Below are 14,996 nucleotides of genomic sequence, written 5' to 3' on the forward strand. Positions count from 1 at the left end.
AACTGCGGATATAGGATGCCCCTCCTTCTGTCCAACTCTTGCACCAAGGCCTCGAGTGCATCATCAGAGAACCTTAGTGCACGCTCTCTCGCAGGCCCGGTACAAACTCGGATCGACAGATTGGTGGGGTCTGGCATGCAGATTGGAGGATGTGGGATTTAGTAGTACGCAACCTTTATTCAATGTTTTAAAATAACTCAACAGTTTGTAAACATAAAGACAGGACCTGCATCTGTATTTTACATGTGTGATGTCTGACCTCAGTGTGGACCCATGTCTTATAATTTGTAAATGTCAGAGGCCCGCAAATGTTGAGCAGCCCAGTTGTTTCTCATTAAAAATTCCAGAGTTCCCATCATCATCATGCTGCACCATATTGCAGCACAGATTCACTTTACAATTGACTTCCACCACTTCCTGCAGCCACACAGCACCTCCCCTTTAAGAGGTGCAGGCTGCCTTTAAGTGGTGCTGGCCACTTGCGATATCTGGGCCCCCTGCTGGTGAGCAGCCACTCAACAGCGCAGGTAGCGCTGGCTGGACGCAGCAATCAGGTAAATCATCTAGCAGCACGAATGTTACGTGCTGCCCGCATCTCAACGACCGGGCACGGGTTACTCACACACCGCGACCTCGTGCCCGGTTTCGGGGGTTATCCAATATAACTCTTTTTTTTTAAATTTCAACATATGCTTTATTTCATAAAATTTAAAGATACCACAATTCCAAAGCGACACAATTCAAAACAATACAACACGGATCATACACAATACTATTCCAATATTACAATTTTAACACAGTACATATCTTATAATACATGCTGTACAATACAAGGTGGGATGACCTTACACAGTGACCTTTCCCCATATAGCGTTTGCGTCGGTCGGACCTCACTTCAGTGCATGCCGCAGCACGTACTCCTGGACCTTGGAGTGTGCCAGTCAGCAACACTCGGTCATTGACAGCTCCTTCAGCTGGAAGTCCAGCAGGTTTTGGGAGGACCAAAGAGCCTCCTTCACCGAGTTGATGGTCTTCCAGCCGCAGATGGTATCTGTCTCGGTGTGCGTCCTGGGGAACAGCCCGTAGGGCTCAGCATCCCGTGTTACCGAACTGTTGTGGATGAACCGGGACAGTTATCCAATATAACCCCCTATATCTCCTCCCTACTCCAGCTCTGATAGCAACCTGCATTTTAAACCTTTGTAGACTCACTTTACCTTAAATGTAACACTTCAACAGCAATGATATCCAAATCCTTCCATGGTAAAATGGCTCAAAATCCTGAAATGTGAGGTGGACAAACATTTCTTTATTAGAAAGTCCCCGAATTCCTCCACATTAGTGCTCCATCTGTGGACTAACATGAGGGCTGGAGAACAAAGAACTGATATGAATTCAAAGATGTCTCACACCTTTTCATTCCACCTAAAATGAACCTGATGTTGAAAGAAGTAATGAACTACACACCAAGAGGGGTCAAGGACATCTTCAGAGGAGAAACGGTTTTAAAAAAAGGCTACATCCCTAAATACTTTGGCATGTATAGATTTTACTGAACTGTTCAAGGGGCATCCTCCAATACTCAGCAGCAAAACATTTCTCACATCACCCTAGTATGCTGCATTCTTCACAATCTGGCAGTCGAGAAAGGCTTACAACTGAATGGTCAGCAGAAGGATCCCACTGAGCCACATCACATTATCTGGTCATTTACCTTAGTGCTGTTTGTGGGACCTTGCTGTGTGAAAATTGGCTGCCGAGTTTTCCTACGACAGTGGCTATGTTTCATAGGAACATAGGAATATAGGAACAGGAGTAGGCCATTCAGCCCCTCGTGCCTGCTCTGCCATTTGATAAGATCATGGCTGATCTGTGATCTAACTCCATATACCTGCCTTTGGCCCATATCCCTTAATACCTTTGATTGCCAAATAGCTATCTATCTCAGATTTAAATTTGGCAATTGAGCTAGTATCAATTGCCATTTGTGGAAGAGAGTTCCAAACTTCTACCACCCTTTGTGTGTAGAAATGTTTTCTAATCTCGCTCCTGAAAGGTCTGGCTCTAATTTTTAGACTGTGCCCCCTACTCCTAGAATCCCCAACCAGCGGAAATAGTTTCTCTCTATCCACTCTATCCGTTCCCCTTAATATCTTATAAACTTCGATCAGATCACCCCTTAACCTTCGAAACTCCAGAGAATACAACCCCAATTTGTGTAATCTCTCCTCGTAACTTAACCCTTGAAGTCCGGGTATCATTCTAGTAAACCTATGCTGCACTCCCTCCAAGACCAATATGTCCTTCCGAAGGTGCGGTGCCCAGAACCGCTCACAATACTCCAGGCGCGGACTAACCAGGGTTTTGTATAGCTGCAGCATAACTTCTGCCCCCTTGTACTCTAGTCCTCTAGATATAAAGGCCAGCATTCCATTAGCCTTATTGATTATTTTCTGCACCTGTTCATGACACTTCAATGATCTATGTACCTGAACCCCTAAGTCCCTTTGGACATCCACTGTTTTTAACTTTTTACCATCTAGAAAGTACCCTGTTCTATCCTTTTTTGATCCAAAGTGGATGACCTCACATTTGTCTACATTGAATTCCATTTGCCACAGTTTTGCCCATTCACCTAATCTATCAATATCGCTTTGTAATTTTATGTTTTCATCTACACTGCTTACAATGCCACCAATCTTTGTGTCATCGGCAAACTTAGATATGAGACTTTCTATGCCTTCATCTAAGTCGTTAATAAATATTGTGAATAATTGAGGCCCCAAGACAGATCCCTGCAGGACTCCACTAGTCACATCCTGCCAATGTGAGTACCTACCCATTATCCCTACTCTTTGTCGCCTTTCGCTCAGCCAACTTCCTAACCAAGTCCATACTTATCCCTCGATTCCATGGGCTTCTATCTTAGCTAACAGTCTCTTATGTGGGACCTTATCAAATGCCTTCTGGAAGTCCATATAAATAACATCCATTGACATTCCCCTGTCCACTACTTTAGTCACCTCTTCAACAAATTCAATCAGGTTTGTCAGGCACGACCTACCTTTCACAAATCCATGCTGGCTCTCCTTGATTAACTGAAAATACTCGAGGTGTCCAGTCACCCTATCCTTAACTATAGACTCCAGCATTTTCCCCACAACACATGTTAGGCTAACTGGTCTATAATTCCCTGGTTTCCCTCTCTCCTTTCTTATCCTGCAGTCATGAAAGGCACTATACAAATGCATATTCTTTCTTTCTCTGTAAGCATGGTGGCTGAGCTTCAGGCTGTGACAGTTCTGATGGCCTGGCTCTGGCTGCTTTCTGGCTCCTGGGCAGTCATGAGGGATAACAGCACCAGCATCATTTCTGGTCAGCACCTGCTGTGAGCCTCCATGTCACCGTGCTCCCAATCTGCTGGTGAGCATGACAGCAATGACATTGTGGAAGCCTGTCCCAATGTCGTGCCTCATTTGGGCATATCAAATAATCGTGGGCATACTCCCTGTGATTTTCTATCCATTGATTTCAATAGATGAAAAATCACAGGTTGTGTGTCCATAATTATCTAATATAAACTGGCTGCATGCAAGTTCCACTCTTGGGCCTACACAAGTCCATGGCTTGGATTCTCCAAGGTTATCCCACCCCAAAATCGTTGGGATAGCGGTGTGAACAGATGGAAAATTGGATGGTGAGGGTTACCACCGTTCCTCCACCTGCCCCTGCCGGGAAGGCTACAGCTTCCTCTCTGCATGCTGGTGATTTCCCAATTTCCTTGTTGTTGCCGTGGTCTCTGCCGAGGGACTGCCAGGAGAAGGGCAGCTATTGTAAATGGGGTATTGGCGGGAAGCCCTCTCGGTCACTGGATGGAGGGAGAAAATCAGTAGTGGCCTCCTCTCCCTCCATAGTGCAGACAGACCCATGCCACTGGCAAGCACAGCCCCCATTCTGCCATGTTCACAAAATGGCTGCTCACGTCTATGATCTGTTACCATGCGGAGTACGCTTTCAAACAATGTAAGGGCTTGGGGCTGAATGGCGCAGATGAGATCACTGTCCTTTTCTCTCATTTTCAATATGTCTTTGGAATTATTGCCGCCCAGGGGATAGCTTAAACTGCCAGCTGTTAAAATGTGAAGTCTCGTCCTTCGTCCCTATTCTATTGGTAATGTATTAGTTATCAGAGTCCTTGTCAGCCCTGAAATCCCTCTTTAAAAAATGGCAAGCACTTTGAGTTGGTATTTGTGGGTTGCCAGGCAACACAACACACAGCCACTGCTGTTGAAACTGTGTTCTATCTGTTGCACATTCAAAAGCAGATTTCTGCAGTACAGTTCTTAACGAGAGGGATGGGGGTAAATCTGTGATCTTTAGGTAACACTTTACCCCCACCATTTGTCCAGGGAGACATTTCAATTTGCCAGAGTTCACAATTTCACCTCAGTCAAATTTGGGTGCAAAATAGAGAGGGATTTACTCACTGGAGACAAAGTTTTCAAAGAAAAACTGTAGCAAAAACGTGGCTTTGAAATAAAGAAAGATGATAAATGATTCTACGATTCTATGATATAAATATTTGAGCAGTACTGAAGCAGATCATGAGAGCAAGATACTGCCTTCTCTGTCTACTTACAAACATAAGGAGTCTTCCAACACCAGGTTATAGTCCAACAGCTTTATTTGAAATCACAAGCTTTCGGAGGCTTCCTCCTTCGTCAGGTGACGAAGGAGGAAGCCTCCGAAAGCTTGTGATTTCAAATAAAGCTGTTGGACTATAACCTGGTGTTGTAAGACTCCTTACATTTGTCCACCCCAGTCCATCACCGGCATCTCCACATCATACTTACAAACATAAATGCACCTACCAGAGGGAAACAAGTCTCTCTCGCTGTCAGAATTTCCCCATTGCGATCCTTTTTGTTTAAGCTCTGAACGATATTCCAGTCATAATATCATGTTCTAGCTGCCAGCTTTTCTCTTTTAAACTTTGTTACCTGGTTTACCTGTCATCTTAATTCATTTTTCCTGCCATAACCTCTTCTATTCATCGTTGCCAGATTTCTCCTTGAAAAGTCTCAGAACTTATTTGACCATATCTTTTTCTCTCTTTCGCACCAAAACTTTCTGGCCTGGAGATGTTTAGGGGCAAACAGATGACAAAGGGGGTGAAATTCGTCTGGGCCGGTATCGCAAAATGAGCGATAGTGAATCGGCCGCCCGTTTAACATTGCAGTGGATGGAAAAGAATATCGTCCGGAGTGTAAAACGGGCTGTCGTTTTAGTATCGCCCGTTTAGCATTAACGTACAAGAGAAATTTCACCCCCAAATAGTCTGAAGAAATTTCTGAAAGGGTAGGGATTCACAGAATCATAGATTTATACAGCACAAAAGAAGGACGTTTAGCCCCTCTTGCCAATACTAGCTCTCTAAAAAACGGTTGAAATTCCACTCCTGGTATATTGTTGGCACTGAGGCACTTTGCACAGTGCAATTCACACTACCAGCGTGCAGAGAGGACCTTTCTGGTTATACCGAGGTCTCCTCATTAACGTTTTGCAGGGGCCCCTCCCAGCACAATTTGCACGACGTGCTGGGAGCGCTGACATCAAGGGTGGAATTTCCTGAGCCGAGCTTTAAAATTGTAGGCCCAGCGCCTTAGAACTATACCTGCACTTCCTGTTCTGTGAGAAAAGCTTCTTTTGATCTGGTCTGTGGCAAATCTGCAGAAACTAAGCCAAGAGTCTGACAATTGCCAAGTGGAAGTCAGGACAGCTCCCTTTAGCATAACATGCTTGGAGGTAATGTTAAGGGACACCATTGGTCAGCTCTGGTAGGCCTCAGGAAGCAGTCAACCTTTCATTCATGTCTTCTGATTCCAGGCCATTGAAGCCCACAATGGACGAGAAAGGCTAAAAACTGTCTCATTCTTTCTGTAAGTCTCTCCTCCTCCCTGTCTCTTCTCTCTTTTGCGTCTCCAATGTCACTGTGTGGCTTTCGCACAGGTTCTTTCATTGATATACTCAGTAGTCTTTAGTACAACTGGAGGATATGGAAGGTGATATATAAATGCAAGTTCTTTCTTTTCTTTCCCATTAACTGAAGAGTAACAATCCCCTTGTTTATAATTTTCTTCCTTTTGTTTTGGTTCCATGATGCTGGACACTATTCTGCATCTATTCCATATCTTCGCCAGTGAGCTAGCCATTCGAAGGTATGTTGCTATATGTTAAAAAGTAATTTCAGACTCAATACATGCTACTGAGCCAAACTGAATATGATAGTTTTAAAACTTTTGTTTTACTGAGAATTCATGTTGCAGCATTGCTTGTAAGATTCCATCTTTCCTCGACAGTTCAAGGTTGAATTCATAACATAAACGTAAATTTTATAATCTAGCAGGTCATTTACAATTCTCCAATCAATCTAATCTTTCTAATCTAGTCTGATTACTGTACAAACATGTGCAATGGAGTGCAACCGGATTTTAAACTCACACTTATTATGCCACAAACAAAAGCAATGAGTCAAGTTTTAATTTCTTTTCATGGTTGGAGATCTGAAGCTTTTAATTTTATTACCTGTGAGTCTACATAAATTAAGGAATGAAAATATCAATATTCATTAACAATGGGTAGAATTCAGTTTTAGTTATTTGATGATATAGAGGAGTATGGTTTTTCCAAATATACCCAATTATCCTTATGGAAGTTTTAATACAAGTTATCTCATGCATTTTCAATGCCACAAGAGATTTAAGGGTAAAAATTCCTGTTGGATGCAATTTGAGTGCGAATGATGCTGACTTTTTTCATCTGGCCTTTCCACTCAATATTTTGTATCAATCTGTACAAGCTCCTGCACATGTAGTAAGGTTGCACGAGGCCTTATCGTGTCCTTAGGATAACCCAAAAGGGTTTCACAACCAACCAAGTGCAGTCACTATTGTTATGTAGGCAAACACGGCAGCCACATGAAGGCCCCACCAAACAGAAAACAATTTAAAAGACCAGTCAATCTTCTTTTAAGTGTTGTTGGTTGAGTGAGGAAGTTGACCAGGATACTAAAAGCATTCCCTGCTCTGCTTCAAATAGTGTCAGGGGATCTTTTACATCTGCCTGAACAGACAGTATGCTGCCTCATCTGAAAGGTGGCATCTGACAATGGGAACAAAAATAGGCCATTCAGCCCCTTGAGCCTGCTCAGTCATTCAATTAGATCATGGCTGATCTGACAATGCAGCACTCCCTCAGTATTATGCTAAAGTGTCAGCCTAGATTAGTGTACAGGTTGTGATGTGTGCCTTGAACCCAGAGACAAGGGTGCTACTAGCTGTGTGATTCGAGTATAATAGAGGGTTTCTGTCACCACACACCAGATTCGTAGGTACTGCACTATAACTCATGCTGGATAAAGTGAGGTAAAGGAGGGCTACAATCATTAGCATTCAAGGACATCCTCCCCAGTAGAGATAGCTGCCAGAGTGAATTCAGTCAGCAATGCCCAAAGTATCTGGGTCAAAAACAGGAGATCCCAGGAAAACTGCCAAGGTAAGACTACGCAAAGTTTCCTCTATCAAATATACATGTCAAAGTGTTTCCTCATAATATATTACTTTCTGCTGCCTCTCCAAAGCACTCAACCTTTCTTACTATTTTCATACCTTCATGCATGGCTATACTGCAGCAGGACACAAATTTAAGCTGAAACTTATGAGAGAAGCTGCTGTCGCACAGAACTCTTTAAAGGGTTTTACATAGAAATTTAACATAATCTAACTGCATGACGTATGCTCACACACAATGGGCACTGTCATTTCACTGCACGTGCTCTTTACACCTGCAACATCTCAGGACTACTACTTGCAGCACATGACAGCACATAACAGAAGGGAACAGACTCGAACTGGAGGAAGGCCTGAATTTCAAGCCATTGACTCCCTTTAAAGAAGCCGCACTGGACATCATAGGCCATGAGAGTATAGAGGGAATGGGGGAGAGTGATGCCAAAGGCCATCCCCAAGCACAAGGCTGGTACTGTCCTGCTCTTGTTATGTCTTCTCCATTCACTCACAAGCATATACAGTACCAAAGTACAGAACCATCACACACATTTATTGCAATACAACAACAACTTGCATTTATATAGCACCTTTAACGTAGCTTTTATCAAACAATATTTGACACCAAGACACATAAGGAGATATTAGGACAGGTGGTCAATGAAGTAGGTTTTAAGAAGTGTCTTTAAGAAGATGAAGAGAGGCAGAGAAGTTTAGGGAGGGAATTCCAGAGCTTAGGGCCTAGGCAGCTGAAGGCACGGCCGCCAATGGAGGAGTGATCAAAATCAGGGATATGCAAGAGGCCAGAATTGGAGGAACGCAGAGCTCTCAGAGGGTTGTAAGGCTGGAGGAGGCTACAAAGAGAGGGAGGGGCGTGACCATGGAGGGATTTGAAATCAAAGATGAGAATTTTAAAATCAAGGTGTTACCGGACTGGGAACCAATGTAAGTCAGCGAGCACAGGGGTGATGGGTGAGTGGAAGTTAGGATATGGGCAGAGTTTTGGATGAGCTCGAGTTTATGGAGGGTGGAAGAGTGGAGGCCGGCCAAGAGATCATTGGAATAGTCAAGTCTAGAGGTAACAAAGGCATGGATGAGGGTTTCAGCAGCAGATGAGCTGAAGCAGGGGCGGAGGCAGGTGTATTACGGAGGTGGAAGTTAGCGGTCTTGGTGATGGAGCGGATATGGGGTCGGAAGTTCATATCAGGGTCAAATAGGAAGCAAAGGTTGCATATGTTCTGGTTCAGCCTCAGACAATGGCCAGGGAGAGGGATGGGGTCAGTGACTAGGGAACGGAGTAATGCAAGTACTGTTTGAAGTTTCGTTTGCAGACAACATTGTAACATAAGCTCCTCTCCTGCTTTTATAGGATGAGAGGAACAGTATGCTCGCACCCACCAGTCATCTTGGAGCAAGCCAGAATCTCACACTACCCTGCACAATTCACACCAATTGCTACAAACAGCAGCACAACTACACCCACTGCGGAGTATTTAGAAGGTCACACTGATCATCTTGCAGGAGTCACTTGAGTCTGTTCCAAAAATACTCTACAAGGTTTAGCTAGGAGTGTGGAGGAGTTCACTAACTGCATCTGTTCAGTCATGCTTGAAAGCTTCTCTGGACTGCAGTCTGCCGTGAAGCACATGACAACTCCAGAGGCATCTGCTGCGGAGTCCCCTGTGACACAGGCCTTAAGCATTGTGAGAGTATCTCTCATGAATGTTCACGCTGTTGCTATACATGTCTTGGACTGCAATATATAAAGGCTCTTTTATTTGGTTGTAACATGCTGGGGGATTAGCTTTAGAGAATATCGAGGCACGGATTCACAGACCTCATTGTTGCCTTCAGGTCCGTTTGGGAGTGCTCAGTGGCAAGAGCACAGCTAGAGCTGGCCTGGTTAAAGCTCCTGTCTCTTGAGGCACTTCCACATCATGCTCATCCAACACTCCTGCACAGGTGACAATAGATGCGACAGAAAGCAGGCAGGACCATCCAGTTACACGAGTGGCACACTTGGCTCAATCAGTTGTCGGTCCATCCTAGAAGCCAGCGCAAGGAGTGCTCCTCCAGGCTCCACAAAAAGCAAACTGGGCTACTGTCGCAGAGGGTCCCCTCCCACTTTGTGTAGCAAGACTGTGGAGCATGCAGCAGACAATGATGTACTTGGAGGACTTTGGGGATGGTAATGTCATCTCTATGGTGGAGGTTGTCTGCATGTCTCCTTGCAGCAGAAGGCATAGCTCTATAACTGCCTCCCTGCTGAACCAAAGCTTGTGAAGGCAGTTCTCCTCCATCATTCCCATGTAACTGTATGCAGACCTGTACAAATGGTTGGTTGCATCATGGCAGGCATAGCCAGTTGACCTCAAAAACAGAAAATACTGGGACGATGCATTGGGAATGCTGTTCCTAGCAACCCTTGTTTGATCTTCGTTGTTCTCTTCTATGGAATCCAATGAGGGGGACCACAATCTCCATTGCTTGGAATTGAATGGTAGCATCACGGGATCCAACGTGAGGTAGCCAATTGGATACAAAATTGGCTTGACGACAGAAGACAGAGGGTGGTTGTAGAGGGTTGTTTTTCAAACTGGAGGCCTGTGTCCAGCGGTGTGCCTCAGGGATCGGTGCAGGGTCCGCTGTTATTTGTTATTTATATTAATGATTTGGATGAGAATTTAGGAGGCATGGTTAGTAAGTTTGCAGATGACACCAAGATTGTGGACAGTGAAGAAGGTTATCTAGGATTGCAACGGGATCTTGATAAATTGGGCCAGTGGGCCGATGAATGGCAGATGGAGTTTAATTTAGATAAATGTGAGGTGATGCATTTTGGTAGATCGAATTGGGCCAGGACCTACTCCGTTAATGGTAGGGCGTTGGGGAGAGTTATAGAACAAAGAGATCTAGGAGTACAGGTTCATAGCTCCTTGAAAGTGGAGTCACAGGTGGATAGGGTGGTGAAGAAGGCATTCGGCATGCTTGGTTTCATTGGTCAGTACATTGAATACAGGAGTTGGGATGTCTTGTTGAAGTTGTACAAGACATTAGTAAGGCCACACTTGGAACACTGTGTACAGTTCTGGTCACCCTATTATAGAAAGGATATTATTAAACTAGAAAGAGTGCAGAAAAGATTTACTAGGATGCTACCGGGACTTGATGGTTTGACTTATAGGGAGAGGTTAGATAGACTGGGACTTTTTTCCCTGGAGAGTAGGAGGTTTAAGGGTGATCTTATAGAAGTCTATAAAATAATGAGAGGCATAGATAAGATAGATAGGCAAAATCTTTTCCCAAAGGTAGGGGAGTCTATAACGAGGGGACATAGATTTAATGTGAGAGGGGAGAGATACAAAAGGGTCCAGAGGGGCAATTTTTTCACTCAAAGGGTGGTGAGTGTCTGGAACGAGCTGCCAGAGGCAGTAGTAGAGGCGGGTACAATTTTGTCTTTTAAAAAGCATTTGGACAGTTACATGGGTAAGATGGGTATAGAGGGATATGGGCCAAGTGCAGGCAATTGGGACTAGCTTAGTGGTATAAACTGGGCGACATGGACATGTTGGGCCGAAGGGCCTGTTTCCATGTTGTAACTTCTATGATTCTATGATTCTAATGTCATCTCTATGGTGGAGGTTGGCTGCATGTCTCCTTGCAGCAGAAGGCATAGCTCTATAACTGCCTCCCTGCTGAACCAAAGCTTGGGAAGGCAGTTCTCCTCCATCATTCCCATGTAACTGTGCGCGGACCTGTAGAAATGGTTGGTTGCATCATGGCAGGCATAGCCAGTTGACCTCAAAAACAGAAAATACTGGGACGATGCACTGGGAATGCTGTTCCTAGCAACCCTTGTTTGATCTTCGTTGTTCTCTTCTATGGAATCCAATGAGGGGGACCACAATCTCCATTGCTTGGAATTGAATGGTAGCAAAAAGAAGTGAAGACAGCTTTAAGGAATTCCTTCCCATCAGGTGAGATCCTGAAAAGCCCTTAACATCCATTTTAGTGAGTTTAGTGCCCTGCGGGATCGGGGTAGTAAATCAAGAATGTTATTTCTTTCCCCATTATCGGCTCATTTGCTTAGAACTTGACTGGGAAATGAATCTCTCACATGTTCTTGTGATTTTTCAGCCCTTGTTTGCACAGTTCCTGTGATGCTTTTACCAGCATGAATTCCGAGACTTGAAAAGCAAACCACAATCTGCCAGAGATACTGCACATTGGAACATGAACAAGTCCAAAACAAAGGGATGTATAAATGTGAAATATTAATCCAAATAGAACTGAGTGAGTCTCGAGTTCATTTTATAACTGGATCAGTGTCAGGTTAGCTTAGATAAAGTCATCTTTAAACTCCTTTAGGTGTAAGTAATCTATAATATTCACTAATTTTACTGTCATCGGCCTCACAAAAGTCCAGATGTGTATTTTTTGTTATAATTGTTAAATCACTATCTTGAGTTCCTTAAAACAGAAGTTATTGAATCACTTCAGATTTCTTCAAGGTACAATGGGTGTCTTCACATTGTATAAGCAATGATGGTTTTGAAATGTTTAGAAAAGCTATTTTACTTGATGTAAATCTATTGCTAAATCATATCATTGCAATTTTCATTAGTATGGCTGCAATTGATTAATACTTCTTCTTCAAACAATCAATTGAACTTTTATGCTGCAGTTATACTACAACTACCAGTCTCAGACCAGTAGATGTGGAGTGTGATGCTCAGTCAGCAGACCACAGTTATACTACCAATTGTGCATTGCTATATGTTGCACTAAGGCCATACAACAACAAATTTTTAACATTAGGACAGCATGGGTGGAAATATTGGTTTCCTGCAAACATTAAAAAAAGAACATAGAAAGATAAATGTCAAGAGCTCAGAAGGTCTAATGGACTGATTGGCCATTTTTAAAATGCATTGTTGCGCTAGCTAGAGCTACACTACACCCTATAAGAACTCAAACTGGTGTGATACAACCTCCTGGAGCAATGTCACACCACTTGGATTTGATTCATGAGTTATACTGCCACATTTGTGCTAAAAATTGCTTTCCATCAACATGAAAGTGGTAGCATAACTTCACCATTACAACCATATTGGGTACATAAAAACTGCTTTGCATGCGTAATAAAATATAAATGTAAATTATTTTTCTTATAAGACATCTGAATTATTCATTGTTATTGTGCATTGTTGGATAATGCTATATTTAAATTATGTTCAAACAATAACTGCTAGTTGCTCTGATAGTTGAAAAGTTCAAAATATAAATAATGGCAGTTTTGAATTTATTTTTTGTTTACAAATCCCCTCTCACTCTCCAGCGTAATTTTGCATTATTTTCTTGGGTTCGAACTTTTCGACAGTCCTTAAAAAGCTTATTTGCCAGTACCCCGTCCCCCATTATTTTTCAATCATTTTACTAAGGGAACAAGACTCAAAATAAGTGTATTACTAATTTTTACCGGGCTTGCTGATCTGCTTACTCATGTCTATTTTTTATTTAAATTACAACAAGAAGAAAACATATCCCCTAGTCTTTAAAATAGCACTTATGGCATGCCAACATTAAATAAGGGTTTACTCCATAATCCTAATATGAGTTATATGCAGGCTTTAGGTTATGGGAAACCTTTAGCTAGTCAGTCCATATGCAAACATAATCTATGCTGTTTCTGTAGTCTCAGCAGCCAGTGGGTAAATTTATAAGATGTCTGGCATTTGCCTCCAGTTACACCCTGTTGCTATGCCCCCTCATTATGCAAGACTAAAAAAACATTTTTAAATGTTATTTTCTCCAAACGTCTTTCTTTTGGAAACCTCAATGTGTTCTTGGAATATTTGTTGCCAGTGTGACGCAAGGCTTGAATTGTAAAATTTATACTGCAACTACTGTTCTGAGAACGGTAGCTGCAGTATTGCATTCAGCCAGACAGTACCTCATTTATTATGGCTGGATTCAGCTGGAATTCTCCTGCCTGGAGAGACCTCTATATGTGCGTCTGCTTACAGTCGTGGGTATAGCTCCTCTCCCCGCCATTTAATCTTAAATGTTTTGAGAATGTGGGTAAGAGCTTTGTAAACATTTAAATCAACTTCAGGTAAGAGGCACCAGGCCCCTCTAAGGGGGGATTTAATTGAGATGTATAAATTTATGAGGGGCCCTAGATAGAGTGGATAGGAAGATAGCAGAGGGGTCAATAACCAGGGGGGCATAGATTTAAAGTAATTGGTAGAAGGATTAGAGGGTAGCTAAGGAAATTTTTTTCACCCAGAGGGTGGTGGGGGTCTGGAACTCACTGTCTGGAAGGGTGGTAAAGGCAGAAACCCTCATTGCATTTAAAAAGAACTCGGATATGCACTTAAAGTGCCATAACCTACAAGGCTACAGACCAAGAGCTAGAATGTGGGATTAGGCTGGATGGCCCTTTCTCGGCAGGCACAGGCACGATGGGCCGAACGTCCTCCTTTCTGTAAATTTCTAGGATTCTAACCTTTTCCCAGGCCCGGAGGATGATTGGACCGCCCGATATTGCAGCCGTCCTTAGCCGGCAGGCTGCCCCGAGGTGCTCCTTCTCCACCCACAGTCCACCGGCCGTACTCTAATGTGGCCCAGCCCTCAAAATGGATGGGGCCTCCCACTGGCACTATCAGCCGGCCGAAAACTGCACGGAGGGTAAATCTAATCTGTACTCTTTGTAAATACCAGTGGGCGACTGAATTTTAGAGAAATAGCAATCGACGTAGAAGAAAGAACTTGCATTTATATAGCACCTTTCACGACCTTAGGACGTCCCAAAGCACTTTACAGCCAATGAAGTACTTTTGAAGTGTAGTCACTTTGCAATGTAGGAATTACACACTGAATTAAGGATGCTGGTATTATACATAGACAATGTTCTCCCCATTACAGGTAGTGTTACAATACTGAAGTAAACTTTAGAATAGTCTTTACCAAATGGCTTCACATGGCATCTTTCCACCCTACATTGTTGCTCTGAGCCGCATAATAATTATAAGGTATAAAAACATCAGTAACATTTCCCAATGGGCTCTGTGAAACAAATACAAAAGACTTCAAAGGAATTCATGTTTTCATTTTAACAGAACCATAAATTTCTTGAATTCCTTTTTGATCTGAAAGGGCAGCGAGTTTTGTGATGAGATGCTCTTTAGCTTCAGGATTAAGCCACAGATAAAAGGTCTATCATTGATACTTCCTGTTTTTAGGTGGTTATCAGTTTGGATGAGGTTCACTGCAACCATTGCTCATCCACCACTACAGATACGGTACAGTAAAGCCCGTGCTGTACATCATTCATTAACTTCTTCAGTACGGTCAAGCTTTCCACTTACATATAAATGAATTTTTTGACCAACTAGTTTGTGATGGGAGATATGGAAGCTCTTCCTTCAC

The sequence above is a fragment of the Heptranchias perlo genome, chromosome 8, assembly GCF_035084215.1.
Source record: "Heptranchias perlo isolate sHepPer1 chromosome 8, sHepPer1.hap1, whole genome shotgun sequence".
Lineage (NCBI taxonomy): Eukaryota > Metazoa > Chordata > Chondrichthyes > Hexanchiformes > Hexanchidae > Heptranchias > Heptranchias perlo.